Below are 16185 nucleotides of genomic sequence, written 5' to 3'. Positions count from 1 at the left end.
CAAGGGCAGGGTGAGAATACGGGAGAAAGGGAAGAGCACCCCAGGAGAAAGAGTATTTCAAAAGCCAGGAATTCAAAAAGGACAGTAGGAGCACTCCTGCCTGAAGCACTGGCACCCTTTAGGAGTTGCTCAGTGGCCATGTTTGTCACCCAGCATTGCCATTATGTGGGAAGGGAAAGGGAAGGGTGCTGGTGTTGGCTCGGTGCCCAGCAGACACTGTGCCATGTGTTTTGCATACCTTACCTCATTTTCCCTTCCACCCCTCTTCCTCATGCTTTCTGCAGTACTGACAGCATTAAGTAGAATAAAGAAAAAAAAAAAGAGGAAAAAAAATCCCCTTTCAAGACTCAGCAGTGTTGCTGGACCTGGGCAGTGCTGTGTGGAGTGGCTGTGTAGCAACAGGAAGCACATATCTGATTATCACTTTCTCCCACAGTGGTGGTCATTATTACCCCTGAGCTGTGCAGCTTTTCCAGCAACTGCACAGGGGCAGAGGCAGCTGCCTCAGCCCACCCAAAGGAACTGTGCTGAGGCCTGAGAGAAAATCTGGAAAGGAAGTGGAAGGGCCCTTGGTTCTCTTTGTCCCTGGCAAGAACAGACCTGCTGGGCTTGCGTGGGGCTATGCGGTCTCTGGGCCCCTTATAATGTCTAAGTTCTTGGCTGTGGGGGCAAAGAGATCTCATGGGGACAGGTCACGGCAGTGTCCAAAGACTCAGACATCTGTTACCTGCTCCCTTTTCTTCTTTATTTCTATCAGTTGGAATGCTTTTGGCTACAATTAACAAAAAAAGCCTACTAAGAATGGCTCAAGCTATAGGAATATTCATGGCCTATCAAAGAAGAGGTTTGGAGGGAGGAAATCCTAGGTTTGGTTTCGTGGCTCCACAGAATCATCAAGGACCCAGGCTTTGTCTATCCTTTTTGTCTGCCTTCTCATTATGTTAGCTTTTTGATTGTGGGCTTGTCATCTCCTGGTCTCAAATGGGTGCCACAGCTCTAAGCTTTACATCCTCAAATACAGACAAAGACAGGAAGCAATGCGTCAGCCAGTGAGCCAAGAAAGAGCTTTTCTTGTGTGTCTCTCCTTTTTTTAATTAATGAGACAAAAATATTTCCTTGAAGCCCCCCAGCAGACTTCTATGTCTCATCGGCCAGAACTGGGTCATGGGGCCTCTCCTAAGTGTTTGGGATGCTAGAACAGCGAGTGCAGGAGTAGGCAGCCATGGGTGGGGATGGCTGGCATGTGGCCAGTCAGCAGTGCCTGTGACCCCTCTCTTCTCTGGGACTTGTCCCGCTGCTTTTAGGGAGCACCCAGACAGCAGAGTTCTGAAGTTGTGCTTGACTCTCCACTGCCCCCAGAAGCCAGTCATTCACCCAACAGTTGGTTACTGACTGTCTGAATGTGCAGGGCACTCAGAGGAAGACCAAGAGAGGGGAACTGTCCTGAGAACTAGGCATTATTAGTCCCCATTTTAACAGATGAGAACACAGGCTCTAAAAAGTTAATGATCTTGTCCAAGGTTTGTATGGTATGGACCTAGTCAGTGGTGGCACTGGGATTTAAACCCGTATCTGTCTGACTTTAGAGTCCCTGCACTTTCCAACCCTCATAGCTGAAATGCGGCCCAGCTTACAGCCTTCTAGAGAAGTTAAGTTTTACACATGTAAAGAGAACCAGTCAGACCATGAAGTAAGTATATGCCAAGTGGCAGGTGGGGGTGGGGTGACAGCCAGGCAATGCTGCAGGTGCTTGGGGGAGGGTAGGTCTCCAGGGACAGGGTGGTCAGGGATCCAGCGGGCCAATTCACTGACCTCTTGACACCAGCAACACAGTGGGGGAAGTGCTGACACACCTGGGCAAGGAGACCCATTCCTCTTGAGCTGCCAGGGATGAGATGCTTCCCCTGGCCAGTGTAGACAGGTTGCTGGAATGGCTCAGGGTGGCTGCCAGGAAAGACCATGTGTCATTTCTCAGCATGGCTGGGCTCTCTGTTGGTTGGTAGAAATAGACTCTCTCTGTCGATCTTTAGTAATGGGGAGCTGAGAGGGACAAGAGAGTGACTGGCAGCCAGACCTCCCAGGCTCTCAGGCGTAAGATGCCTAGAGTGACATTTCTGAGCTAGAAGGTGCTCAGATCCCCCTAATCTGCTCAAGCTGGGCCTCTGGGATGGTGACGTGAGTGCTCTTACTCCTTCCTGCAGCATCTGTGGCCTCCACATTGCATAACACCAGGGGCACAGTTCACGTAGTCCACAGATTTCATGTCCTTATGTGGTGGCCTTGACAGCTGGGATGTGCAAAGGAGATAACAGATTCTTTCTTTTCTTCGAAGCTGGTCTGATCTCATTCAGCCCAGTCCAATGGAGTCTGTCTGATTCAGTCATTTGTGATTTAAAGGCCCAGACTCTTGGGGGTAATTTGGCTTCTGCTTCAATGACTCCAAAGGACACATCTTTCAGAGCTCCTCCTCTTCTGGCATCTGGGGATACAGACAGCTGGGGCTTATGTGACCTCGGGTGTTGGGGGAAAAGGGGATCTCTGTCTCCACACTGGTCCTTAAACTTGTCCTGGCTGAAGTCCACTGAGGTGTGGCTGGCCTGTCGTGGGCATTCTTCAGGCATCTGCTGCTGAAGTCTGCAGCTGACAAACTCATGGTCCACTTTGTCCTTGGCTCTGATGGTGGTGTCCATCCTCAGTTGGTCCTTTGCTGTCCTTGAAGATGGCTGAACCCAAATCCCACTAGCCATCTTGCCCCAGGCCTAGACTGTCTGTCTCCCACAGCCTCTGATGCGCCCTCACCATGGCAACCTCCTGGTGGCCTGTGGCTCTCAGACCTTCCACGTCTGTCCTCAGGGTTGTGCAGGGATGCTGGGTTCTCCCCAGAGCTAAGGGCTGAAGGAGGCCCAGGAATGCACACCAGGCCCTCTCCAGCCATGCCCCGTGGCCATCTTAATTCTGAGAAGCCATCTTTTATTTGGCCCACTGTTCTGATAGTGTTCTCTCTCCTTCTGGAATCCCAACCAGGAAGTTGAAGAGAGCTCTTATATTCTCAGACCACCCTCAATGTACCCAGCACATTTCCCCCTGAGATTCTGGCTGAAAGTACAGGAAATAAGGGCACGCTTCGGAACTCTCGCTTCCTGTCTCTGTTTCCCTTCTCCTTCCCACAGTCCTCCAGGCTGTGAGGGGCAGGCTCTCCCCTTCCCGTGGTGTCTGACTCTCCATGAGGGAATCGGCCTGGCAGGACTCTTCATTTGCCAGCACGGGGTGACAAGCCCTCTCTCAGCAAGTCTGGCTCTTAAGGCTATTGTGTTGCTGCAAAATCCTATTGTGGATGTCCGAACCTGAATTTTTTTGAATCCTACTTTAACTGTTAATCCTCTCTGGGTAAATGGATGCCATTTAGAGAAAGAGAGGGAAGGTCACAACTAGTAAATGCAAAAGGGTAAAGTGACTACTGTATTTAAAAAATTAAAATAATCCCCTTTACATTTCTCTTTGGCCTCCTCTCTGTTCCCCTTGTCTCAGCTTCTGGCCTCTGCCTCTGCCACCAACCACTGGCTCAATGTCTCTCACATTTAAATGCTTCGTGGGCAGGAGCTGATCGGTGTGGCCATCACCACTGTGAGTGTGGGCCCTGCTGAGCAGAGCCTGGGCTGGAGGCTCACGTAGGATGCAGCATGCTCCCCAGAAAGGGACTGCGTCCCCTGTGAGTTTGGGGAACAGAGGCTGTTGGGAAATCATTGGCTGAAGATCCAGGAGGACTCCTCTTTCCTTGCTGGGTCCGAAGTTGACTAGTAGATTCTTTCTGTAAGGCAGCGAGTGAGAGGTGGAGAACATCAGGAGACAGTCATCAGAGGGGTTTTCAAACAAAACCCCCTTTTTTTTCTCAGTAACATTAAGTTTAATCAAACAATCCCTACTCTAGTTTATATACCATCAGCTGGTGAGGCCCCATGAATTGTTTCCAAAGGCGTGTGCACACGCGCGTACACACACACACACACTCACACACGCACACACACACGCACACACGCACACACATACACACACACACACTCCCGTTGGGGAGAGTGCGGATGGAAAGTGCAAAGAGTGTGTCCCCAGCTAAGCTCTGTGCATGTGGCCTGGCATCTCTGTGGGTAAGTTGATGTGCTCCCCTCTTTTATACCCAAGATGATTAGCAGTAATGTAAATCATTTCAACTTTTCCTTTCTCATTTTGGGCACTAACAGAGATTCTACAGTGTAACCAGTGGGCCATCTCTCTCTTGTCTGCCCTCCCCTGGTTGTAATTTAAATAATCTCTTGGGAAGGGGAGAGCCCAACACCCCCAGGGACAGTTTATCAGATCATCATTTTCTGCCCTGCCAGGTGACGGGGAGCAAGGTCTTGGTCTGTGAGGTGGGTGGTATGAGGGTCCCCTGGCTATAGGGGCCAACAAGTAGGCCTCCTCTGCAGAACTCTGGGGCCGGAGGGGAGGCTGTAGCCTTCCCTGAGGAAGTCTGAGAGAATACCCCCATGGGCAGCTCAGATTGTCCCTTCCCTGGCACACACACTTGGCACATTGGTTTAGGAGGCTTCATTGACAGGAAGCACCATCAACCCATGTGAGGTCTACACAACTGTAAATATGTGAACCCTGCAGTGCCCTGGCTTAGGTTTGCCTGGTGATGGGATCCCTCAGAGGAGAGGACCCCTTTGTTGAGGGTGCCCACCATGTGCCAGGTCCAGGCCAGGTGCCCTGAACACGGGATCCCAAATCATCCTGAGAGTCAGGAGGGCATTTCCCAGGTGAGGAGCCTCTGTGATGTCAGCTGGGCCTGGCGTCTCCCCAGCTTGACCTTTACCCTCGGCCTTTTTAAAAGAGCTGCTCAGCCTCAGCTACCAGGAGGTCAGGGGGCCACAAAGGAGGGTCAGAGAAGTAGAGACTGTAGTGGAAAGAGAATTGAGCTGAGAACTGAAAGTCCTGGGTTGAATTTCACCAGCCCTTATTGAGCACTTACTATGTACACAGTCTTGTGCTTGGCAGTCTAGGAATGCAGAATAAAGGGCTCAAGAAACATGTCTGGCCCGGCTCTTTTACTGACTCACTGTATGGCAGGATGGTCATCAAGGGCAAAAGGGATCACCTAACACACTTTTTAAGATGCAAATTTGTTTATATAAGAATTTTTGTAAAGCAGTTACAGTTCACAAAGCACTTTCATATATGGTATTATTTCACTAGATCCTCAAAACTATCCTAGGAAAAAGGTATGAATTATATCCATTTTACCTATAGAGAAACTGAGACTCAGAGAGGGAAAGGGACGTATGAAAGGTCACAGAGCTAGACCTTCAGAGGCACAGTGTTCCTTGCACTGCAGCTCAGGGACCAAAGTCTGGCTTTGGGATCAGTAGCTTTAGCATCTCTTGGCAACTTGTTAGAAATGCAAATCTCGGGCCCCACCTCAGATTTCCTGAATCAGAAACCCGGGTGGAGCCCAGCAATCTGTTTTAACAAACCCACCAGGTGATTGTGATGCACGCTCAAGTTTGAGAAGCACTGAACTTGAACAATTTCTCAACTTTAACGTACATGCGAATCACCTGAGGATCTTGTTCAACTATAGATTCTGATTCAGGTCTAGGGTGGGACCTGTGATTCTGTATTTCTCACCAGCTCCCAGCTAATGCCAATGCAGTTGGTCCACAGACAGTACATTGAATAGCAAAAATCTCAAACAGGAATTCTCCTGAGGGGCTTGGTTAAAATGAAGCTTCCCTGACCCACTCCCAGAGGGTGTGATTCTGCAGGCCCGAAGTGGGGCCTGGAGGCTGCGTTCCTACCCGCACCTCAGGTGAGTCTGAGGCGGGCGGCCTGGGGCTCACACTCTGAGGACCCCTTCTCTGGAGCTTAAGCTTGCAGACCATCCACACTGGCCTCATTTTTTAGGGTTTACTCCCTTCACCTCCCTGCCCACCAGCATCGGATCTCCCATTTGCTCTCCTGCCAGACTGGATGAAGGGGGTACGAGCTGGAGGCCATCTCTGAGACAGTGGAGCCCTCAATTCCTCAAAATAGGCCTGGAGTCTGGCACAGACCAGGCTTGGTGGCCGCAAATAGAAACCATCTGTTGGTCCTGTGCTTTGAGCTCCACCGCCCCTCTCTGCCTGGCCAGAGGAACACAGAACTCAGAGCCCCAGTGGAGGGTGTGGGTGCTTCCTGGGTGGGGCCTGGGTGCTGCTCTGTCTTCCACCGCCCACTTAGACACTCCCATGGGGTCTGCCTGCAGGGGAGAGGTGGCAGCACCAGATCCTACCACCCCCAGGACAGGGAGCTTGCTGTGTAGACCAGTCATCAGCTGACCTTGCTGTGTGACCTTGGACAAGTCACTTCCCCTTTCTGGGCCTGTTTATAAAACAAGAGGTTGGATTTTAGTGGACCCACGGGTCCTTTTCTGCTCTGGCAGACTATGGTTCCCTGAATTCCTTTTTGTGTCAGGACCACATGGAGGAAAAGTTGGGCCCAGAGGGGGGCAGACATTTCCTTTTTCCGGCTCTCTGCCCAGGGCGGATGTGTTGGAATCTGGTCCTGTGGTTTGGGGATGCACAAGCTTTGTGATCTGTGAGCACCGAAGGGGACTTTTGAAGGCTTGTAGGGAAGGAGTTAGGGTCCCTCTTCCTTTTCCCTGGCCGCCTCTTCCTTCACTCACTTGTTTAGTAACATTCATCGATACTATGTAGGCCCAATGCTAAGCCCTGGGAAATAAGCAGTCCCTGCCCCCACTAACATCCAGTGTAGTTGGGGAACGGACAAGTAGAGACCCTGGTGTCAGATCTGAGTTCAAAGCCCAGCTCCTCCACTTAAGTGACTTTGGACAATCCCAGTTACATCTGGAAATGGGGATAATAATTGTTTCTATTTCTTGGGTTTATTTTAAGGATTACTGGATATAATGAATGTAAAATGTTTAGCTTGTAGTGCTTAGCTTAATACATGTTGGCTGGTGTTATTAGTGTGGTAAGCCAGAAGCAAGCGGGTCACAGCACAGAATCTGGGGCTTCAGGAAAGACTTCCCAGCTCGGGGCCCTCTTGGGGGAGGTGGGAAGCTCTCCCCAAGAGATTGAGCCAGAGGAGGCCACAGCCTCTCCTCCTGTGCCCAGCCTGTTCAGTAGAACAGGAAAGGTTACAGGGGTCCCAGGGAGAAGCCTGGCCCAGGAATAGGCTTTGTGTCTGGCTGGACTTTTGCTGGGTGATGGGGAGAGCACAGCATCGGTGCCGGATGGTGTCCTCTCGTCTGCACCATCTCAACCACGCCCATTCCCACTCGATTTTGATCCATTCCTTGATAGCTTGAGGCAGGCAGGACGGAGCCAGGCAGAGGGAGGAATTTTCATTTCATGGTTGAGAAAATTGAAGGATTGAGAAGAAGAGGCCCTATGAGTTGGTAGGAAAGCTGGCCTGGAACCCAGGAATTCCATGTTTGCTACGGGTGGGGAGAAATTCAGTGGGCTAACTCCAGATCATGTCCCTGCACATCTCACACAGGAACTGCCAGGTGTGGAGGTTCAGGTTGGACTCCTTTCTTAAAGGATGATGTGACTTTTGGGGCTAGTTGATGTTCTACGAGCGCTGTCCAATAGAACACTCTGCAATGATGGAAATGCTGTATAATCTGTGCTGTCCAGTATGGTCGCCACTAGCCAAATGTGGCTATTGAGCACTTGAGATGTGGTTAGTCTAACGGAGGAACTGCATTTTTATTTGATTTAATTTCAGTTAATCTAGTTTTAAATGGCCATATGTGGCTAGTGGCTACACTGTGGGATGGTGCAGCTTTAGCGTGCTCTTAAGTGCATAGGCAAGAGCAGATGTCCTCAAACACTGGTGTCCACAGATTTGCGCCCTCATAGCATGTTCCTCAGATGATTCTGATGTGTAGTCAGCTTTGAGAATGACCAGGCCAGGGGTTTGGGAGATGCTATACTGAGGGAAGTGGCAAAAACTACACAGTTCATGCAAACACCCACTGTCCATCTTTCTGTCTCTGTGGCCTCCACCTCCTTTTCTGCCATCTTATTACCATTGCTGTTTAACTCTAGCCTGACTACACATTCAATGTTATGTCATGTTGGTACCCTGAAATTTGTCATGGTGGGAGTAGTTAAACCACTATAACTTGGCAAACACTAAAAACCAGGGCTCTCTCCTCCCTCAGGGTTGTTAAACTTTATGAGCACAGTACTGTCCTAGACCCACTGGCAAGTGTTTACCTTGCACCAAGCACTGTTTTGGGCACTGCAGATATAGCAGTGAGCAAAAGAGACAGAAATCCCTGCCCTTCTAGAGCTGACATTCTGGTGGAAGAAAACCAGATCAGTAAAACAGGTAGCCTAGCTCATAGTGACACTTGCTAATTTAGGGCCTATGGGGAAGGTCTCAGGCAAAGAAGGTGTGTGAGTACATGGGGAGCACTCTAAGCAGGAGGAAGAGAGTCCTCACAAGAACATCATGTTACAGAAAAAGGAACTGTCTCCTTTATCTGTGTTCAGAGAGGTTCGGTGACTAGCCCAGGGTTGACCTGGAGGAGGTAGAGCCGGGATTTGAATGTAGGTCACCTGGTTGCAGAGCCCATGCTCACACTACTGCTGCGCTCTGCCCTGAAGGTGGGATGGGATTACAGAGTCAGCCTCCCCTGCACCTCTGCAGAATTGGCTGTGCTATAGGATGCAGAGAACTCAAAAGCAGACCCTTAAGGGACCCCCAGGGTCCTTGGAGGCCCAAACCTAATGGACTCAGCAATCTCAGAGGATTTAAGAGAGAAAATGTGTGGTCCATCTTGTCCATGCTAGAAATCTTTGAAATGGCTCCATCTTCTCAGAAGTCTGGGAAGCCAGTGAGAAGCCAGGAGCATCGTGGGCTAGATCACGAAATGGCAGAGCTAGGTTGTGGTCATCTGGCCAAATACCACCTGTAGGAGACAGAGGAAGGGGTCTGCCTGAGGGCCCCCAGTGAGTTAGTGGCTGAGCCAGCTGGAATACAGTTTCTCAGATTGGGTTCTGTGAACCCTCAGGGTTCTGCAGTGCAGCTCAAGAGCCCCTGCTTGAAGAGCTTCCTTCTCAGTTTGGGTGGAAACAACTCTGATTTTGTCTGTTTTACATTTTGGAGTTCTGAGTCATATTTTATTTAAAGAAAGGGCTCTTCTGTGAAAAAGAAAAAGACTGTACCCCTTCATTTTACAGAGGAGGAAATTGAAGCTTAGTGTCCACTAGGAATTACTCCCAGCTTGGCCAGCTTCTCAGGGCTCAGGCTGATTCACTTCTGCTCCCTCCAGTTTGGAAACATGCACTGTGTCCCTCCTGTGTGTCCAGCTTTCCTGGGCTCAGGAAAGCAGAGCTAGCTCAGAGATGGATGAGGACTATGTGACCAGCTCCCGCTCACAGACCCTGAATGCTGTGGGCAAAGTAGACGGAGCTATTGAGAGCAGTATCTTCTGTTCACGGCAGTGCCACGCCATTTGTGAAGGTCCTTTCCCTGTGTTCCCACATTCCATCGTCATCCAGATTCCAGGGCCTAGGTGCATCACATTTCATGGAAAAGGATGCTGAGCCTGGAGAAGGGAGGTGGCTGTCCCAGTTCAAAGCTAGTGACCAAACAAAACAGAAAATGCCAGTCTTTCTCTGATAGTGCATGGACAGGGAGTGGTTCTCGCATATATCCTGATGGGCTGCCCTGTGGGAACAAGTGCCCAGCCTCCGCCAGGGCAGATCCAGAGATCTCTGGGGCTCCCCCACTGCACAGTTCTCCCCCAGGGGGCTTTCTTCCCAGCCCTTTGATGTGGATGTAGCCACAAGCTCCCCCTCACCTGAGCCAGAGTCAAGAAAAAAAACAGCCCTCAGACATTTTTGTGTTCCACTTAAAAGACTAAATTTCAGTCATTGTCATCTAGAAAATGCACCCGCTGGCCACAGTAAATCATTTTTGAGCTCCAAGGACAGGATACAATTTGCTTCCATGTGGAGTCTATATAGTGATTATCTCAGAGGAGAAAAAAAGCTGGCCTCCATTTCTTGGGAGGCTATAAGGGCCACTCTGCTGCGAGATGAATTTTTCTTCCTTCTGGGCCCTCCCCTCTCGGAAGGAGACCAGGATGGCCCTGGGCCCAGGGAGAGGCTGCCAGGGAGCAGGCCCAGCAGCTGTGCACATCTGGAGGCCAGAGCCTCTGCCTCCCTCCTCCTGACTCTCGGTTCAGCCCAACTCAGCCCTCTCCTCCTCCTGGCAGAGCCTGGCCTCCCCAAGTAAACACTTGATTCTTTGAGGCCAGAGACTCTACCTTGCAGGAGAACGGGGAGGGTAGAACCAGTGTTTGGTAAGCACTCATTCTGGGCCAGGCACCTTGCCAGGCCCTTTGCATTTGATCACTTCATTGTATCCAGTGAGCTGGGTGACATTATTCCCATTTCATAGATAAGGAAACTGAAGCTCAGAGAGGTTGAGCAACTAGTCTAAAGTCACACAGCTAGCAAGTGGGAGAGCCAGGATAGAAACTGTTGGATTACTTCTGACTCCCCAAATCCTGTCTACTATATAATTTCTTTACACTTTTGTGTAGCATCCTGTATTTATGGAGCAAGTGGGAGGGGTGATAGTTTCAGTGGAGAGGCTGAAGGAGGAAAAGATGTGTATTATATTGGAAAGAACAGCAGCCTAAGAGTCAGAAGTTCTTGGTTGAAGTCTTGGCTCCACCACTTTGATAGTTGGTGACTTTGGGCAAGTCTCTTAACCTCTCGGAGCCTCCAATTAGTCACATATATTTATATATGTATAATATATAATGTATATATAAGGTATTATATATGTACTTCAACAAGTTTGTTGAAAAATGGAATTAAAAGGTAATACTAATCTACCCATGAATTTTTTGAAGACCCCTTGTGTACTGTAAATAGGATTGTAATATCTGCCCACTGGGCAGCTGGGGGGCCGAATAATGTGGTGTCTGGAGAGGGTTGTGGCTGTGGGTAGGCTTTTGGGGTGGTTCTGCAGGCACTGGTCCCTTGTCCATACTGTGCTGTCAACACCAAGGGACTCCTGAGGCCCCAGCATGAGACTGTCACTGGGTTCAGAGGCCTTGGGCATCCCGGTGACAAGGAGGGAATGGGGTGGCAGGACCAGAAGGAAGAACACAGCAGAGGAAGGGCCTGGACCCAGAAGAGTTCATGGGAGAGGGTGAGGACCAGACCCTCATCCTGCAGGTAGGGGCGGGGTATCAGCCTGAAATTGAAACTCCAGGCCTCAGCAAGGTGAAGTCACAGCCCTGGATGAAATTCCTGAAAGAGGCACCTCCTTGTGCCCGACCTTGGCTGTTGCCCTCCTCCCATACTGGGAAATTATTCCACCAAGGTCATCATGAGGCTCCTGCTGCACAGGATGGGGTGGGGTGGAGCTGTGCAGGGGCTGGAAGGAGTTGGATAATCTGGGAATTCACAATCTAGTAACTGGTGAGAGAAAACATACATACCTAAAGCTTAAGATAAGCAGCCAAGCACTAATTAGCTCTGCAGGAGGCCCCAGGAGGAGGTGGCAGTTACCGCAGGAGAACCTGTTGTCATTCAGGGTCACAGCACCCCAGCTGGGAGGGAGGAATTAACAGAGGAGGAAGGTCCCCAGCCAGGGTGGCAGAACCAGGACAGTAGTCTGACTCCAAAGCTCCTCTCTGTTGCAACATATCTTTAATAAAGTAGAGGACTCTGTCATTTCGGGCTGGAAGGCCATCTAGTTCCATCCGTTGTTCCACATTTCCCTTGACTAGAGGTCATACACCTACATCTTGAATTCCTGCAGGGACGGGAAAATCACTACCTATCCAGGCAGCTTCTTTGAGCTCAAATGTGTCCTAATCTTGTGCTCACTGGTCCTGAAAAGTTCAGAGAGAAAGCATGGGTCCCACCCTCCGTAGAAGCAGCTGGGGGGAATTTTCCGGGATCTGGGCGAGGCTTTGGGGATGAAGGGCAAAGGGCCAGATTTTCAGGGCACCTCTTGGTTGCCCTCACTGATTTCCTTTTGTCTGGGCAGTGTGGCCTCCTCCCTCTGGCAGAACAGGGAGGAGTGTCTTCTGTTCCTGCCTGTACACCATGCATCTGACCTCAGAATGAGCTCAGCCTGTTAGCAATGGAGGGTGGAAAGGTCAGACCTCCAGGGCTTGCGGATGCCAGGCTTTGGCCCACAGTGTGGCTGGTGCCTGACCTGGCCTCCCAGGCCTTCAGCCTCTGTCCACCACCCTCCAGAAAAAACCCTTGGCTCTGGCCAGCCTCACTGTCACTAGCCAGACCAGGTGCATGCTCACACATTTCCTAGGCCCTCTCTTCTCCTTTCTCACCAACCCCCTGCCCAAAGCCAAGAGATTAATAATGGAGACGTTTCAGCCTTAATTCAATCAAGGTTTTAGACCTAACTCCTAAAGCTTACAGGGGATACAGGAACAACTTTGGTGATGCCATGAGGCAATTTGATAAGACAATTGACCTGATGTCTTCAAAAAGTTAACGCCATTAAAAAAAATATATATATATATAGGTGGTGGGAGGAGGTGAAAGAGAGATCACAGCCAAATGCAACACATGAACCTTTCCTTGAATGCTAGCTCAAAAGACAAAATAGCTGTAAAAGATATTTTGGGGGAATTTCATTATGGACTGGATATTAGATGGTATTGAGGAATTGTCAGTTTTCTTAGATGTGATAATGACGATGTGCTGATGTAGGAAATGTGTGCTGAAATAATGAGGAGGCAGGAGTCATGATTTTTGCAAGATCCTTCCCAATACTTCCATAAAGAAGAAAGGAAGAGAGGGGGTAGAGGAGAGAGAAGAGCAACTGGTGCTTAGACAGGCAAAGTGTCTTCCCCAAGGTTAGCAGTAGTCTAAAAGGGAACGGAGCCCAGGGCTGCAGTCTCCAGTTCAGGGCTGCAGACTCAGTTCAGTGCTCCGCCATAAACCCTTGTGCGTGGGTTTGTGTGGAGCAGAGCTGCATGCCCAGGGATGTGCAGCCATTGAGTAGCAAGGGCCCCTGGCCTCCTCCCCCTGGCCCATCCAAAGGTCCAGCAGAGAGAATCTCCATTGCAATCTAGTCCCAGCCTTCCAGCCATTAGAGAGAGAACAGCCCGGTCTTGCTGAGAGCAAGCCTTTGGAAAGACTCTACCTTCTTCCCAAGAAGCAGGCCTGCCTTGTTCCGGGTCCAACCCTGGGGGTCATGCTCACTGGGAGAAGGTGCCTGCTGCCCCCAAGCCTCAGGGCTGTGCCCCCAAGGTGCAGCATCCAGTTCAGAAGTGCTAGCTGGGCTGTGGGTAAGGGATCATTCAAGAGGAATGCAAGTGTGCCGATCAGGAGCCTTTGCCACAAATGCCTCTTTCTGGTATCGACACCCGAGGACTGGGGAGCTGTAGGAGAGAGGAGAGAAGAGCAAAGTGGGAGAAAGCAGAAAGAGCAGGAAGAAGGAGAGGAAGGGGGAGGGTGGAGGAGGAAAGGGTAAAGTTAGATGGGAAAACAGACACAAGAGAGCCCATCAGGTCAGCTTGCCCTGTGCTGGGCACGACACGGGCAGCTTGGCATTGACTCCTCCCAAGCCTTGGAGGTGGTGGGATTATTAGCCTCCTTTATATAGGAGTAGATGGAGGTGACACAGAGAGGTTCAGTGGCTTGCCCAATCACACAGCTAGTCTGCAGCAGAGGTGGGACTTGAATCTAGGTATGCATAGCTCCTAGTCCAGTTCTTGTTACCCTTCCCCACAGTCAGCCAGGAGACCCTGCAGTGAGGTCTGCAGTGAGAAGAGCACAGAACTGGGCCACTCAGTCTATAATCAGGCCTCATGCTGACCACCCCAGGTGCCCAGCCTCAGGCCATGCTGGGGCTGGAGAGAGAACTTGCGATCCCTGATTGCTGGACTTGGGCTATGAAGTACTCCCTGAGCCTTGTGTTCTGGCAGAGGCTGAGCTATACTGGTCTGTACCCCCTGCTAGGCTGGGCTCCCTTCAAGGAGGGGCTGTGCCTGCCACCAGGCCAGGTGCCCAGCTGGTCTCCCCACAGCCCCCAGGACCCATCTGGGCTGCCCAGGAAGAACACAGACCATTCTTTGGTCCTGCTCAGAAGGCTCTTGGGTCACTTCCGGTGACCACAGAGCAGAGACCCACCCCCAGGACGGGAGAACCTGAGACAAGGTCTAGGCTAGGAGCTAAGGGAGAGGTGCTGGCTGGGTGAGGCTGTTGTGGGCTACATCTGTCAGATTTGAGTCAGACCCTGAGGGCTGAGGTTTGGCTGTGTATTAGTCCATTTTTTTTGCTAAAACAAAAATACCTGAGACTGGGTAATTTATAAAGAACAGAGGTTTATTTGGCTTATGATTCTGGGACAGCTGCATCTGGTGTGGGCCTCAGGCTGCTTCTACTCACGGTGGAAAGTGGCAGGGAGCCAGTGGGTACAAGCAGATCACATGGCAAGAGGAAGCAAGAGAGAGAGAGAGAGAGAGAGGAGGTGCTGGGGTCTTTTAAACAACCAGCTCTCAGGGGACCTAATAGAGCAAGAACTCACTGATTAATCCACCCACCTAAGTAGAGCATTAATCCATAAATGAGGGATCCAGCCCCATGACTCAAACAGCTTCCAACACTGTCACATTGCGGATCAGATTTCTGCATGAGTTTTCAGGGACAATACATCCAAACCCTATCAGGCTGGGCAGAGATGAGAGGAGAAGGCCTTCCAGGCCAGAACTACACCAGCAAAGAACAGGAGGTTGGAATGAGCAAGCTGTTCTCTTCTAGGGGAACTGTGGAATCTAGGATGTTCTACCTGAAGGGACAGAGCAATTCTCAGTGTTCCCACCTCAGACTGAACTTTTGCTAGGTCCATCAACCACCCATACTATATTTTTCATACTGTATTTTTCTTTGAACTGATTCACTTTTTAAAATTTCACCTCATTAGCTGTAGGATCTGTGAAATCATGGATTTGGCATGCAAGATATATTTTTTCTAATGCAAATTAAAATGAACACACTGCTACTAAATTTAATATTTGATCTCTGTACCATGTAAAGGAACCTTGAGTGACCACCTGGGACTCCACTTTGGGACTTGCTGATGTCATTTGATGAGGAGCCAGATACCCGGAGAGGAGAAGGGGTTTGCCTGAGGTCACACAGTCAGCAGGGACCCACCAGGCTCCCACCCAGTGCTCTTGCCTCTCCAGCATGACTTTATCCAGACAGTCTTAGGCAGAAATCAGCAGAGACAGATGGCAGAGGGGAGAGGGGTACAGCATGAGCAAAGGCAGGGAGATAGGAGGAGTGGAGAGTAGGGAGAGTGGCCCTGCTGGGACGGAAGGTGACCATGGGGTGTGGAGAAGGCGTGGGGGCAGAAAGCAGAGGAGGATTTGCCTGCAGGTGAGGAGTCTTCCCTGCAATTCTCCTTACTGGATTCTGAACTTCTTCCTTCAATAAGGAGGCCTTTGTGGCTTAGCTCCTGGCTTTATTTAAATCAAATGCAGTTTTGTTTTCAGCCAAATTCCCAGAGTTGGTTTCCTGATTCTGTGGTGGTGTTTCCTTTTGGGGTTTTTTTGTTTGTTTTTCTTCCCCTGGGAAATTTCGGTGAAGAAATTAGCTTGCCCCCTTCTGTCCTGAGCTGGGTGGGAGACTCGAGGCACATCAGGAGATTCTGTTGGGAGGGAACAGTATCGATAGGGCAAAGTCTGCAGGGCCAGAAGCATATTCATTTCACAGAGCAGCTGGGCAAGAAACTGAATTAAAATGCTGATTTCTGGGCCCCATACCCCCAAGTACTGGATTCAGTAAGTCTGGACTGAGAACCAGGCATCAGCATTTCTAATAAATGACATAGGAGGCTCAGAGACCTCCCCCACCCCCAGATGATTTTGATGCAGGTGATCCATGGGCCACACTTTGAGAAACTTTGCTCCAAAGGGCAGTCTGGTATAGGAAAGAGTCTCAGATTTCCAGTCAGGAGATCTGTGTTCATGGCCCTACTCAGCTGTGCAGCCTTAAACAAGATGCTTCAACTCTCTGGGCTGCTCCTGCTGCTGATGGCGGTGGTGGTGATAGAGATGATGATGATCTGTAGGACTAAGAGATTTCTGAGGGTGTGTTTGTGGACTAGAGACTCTAGAGAGAATCAGAGGCAGACAGG

General features: G+C 50.3%; 1 protein-coding gene across 1 annotated transcript in view; it reads left to right on the top strand.

The window, feature by feature from the left end:
• The window catches only part of CORO2B (coronin 2B), a 126737-nt gene that overhangs the window by 41802 nt on the left and 68750 nt on the right, over positions 1 to 16185 (top strand). The window lies entirely within an intron of this gene.

Source organism: Cynocephalus volans, chromosome 3, assembly GCF_027409185.1.
Source record: "Cynocephalus volans isolate mCynVol1 chromosome 3, mCynVol1.pri, whole genome shotgun sequence".
In the NCBI taxonomy this organism is placed as follows: domain Eukaryota; kingdom Metazoa; phylum Chordata; class Mammalia; order Dermoptera; family Cynocephalidae; genus Cynocephalus; species Cynocephalus volans.
Note: the sequence above shows the minus strand (reverse complement) of the source record. Positions and strands in the feature narration are given on the sequence as shown.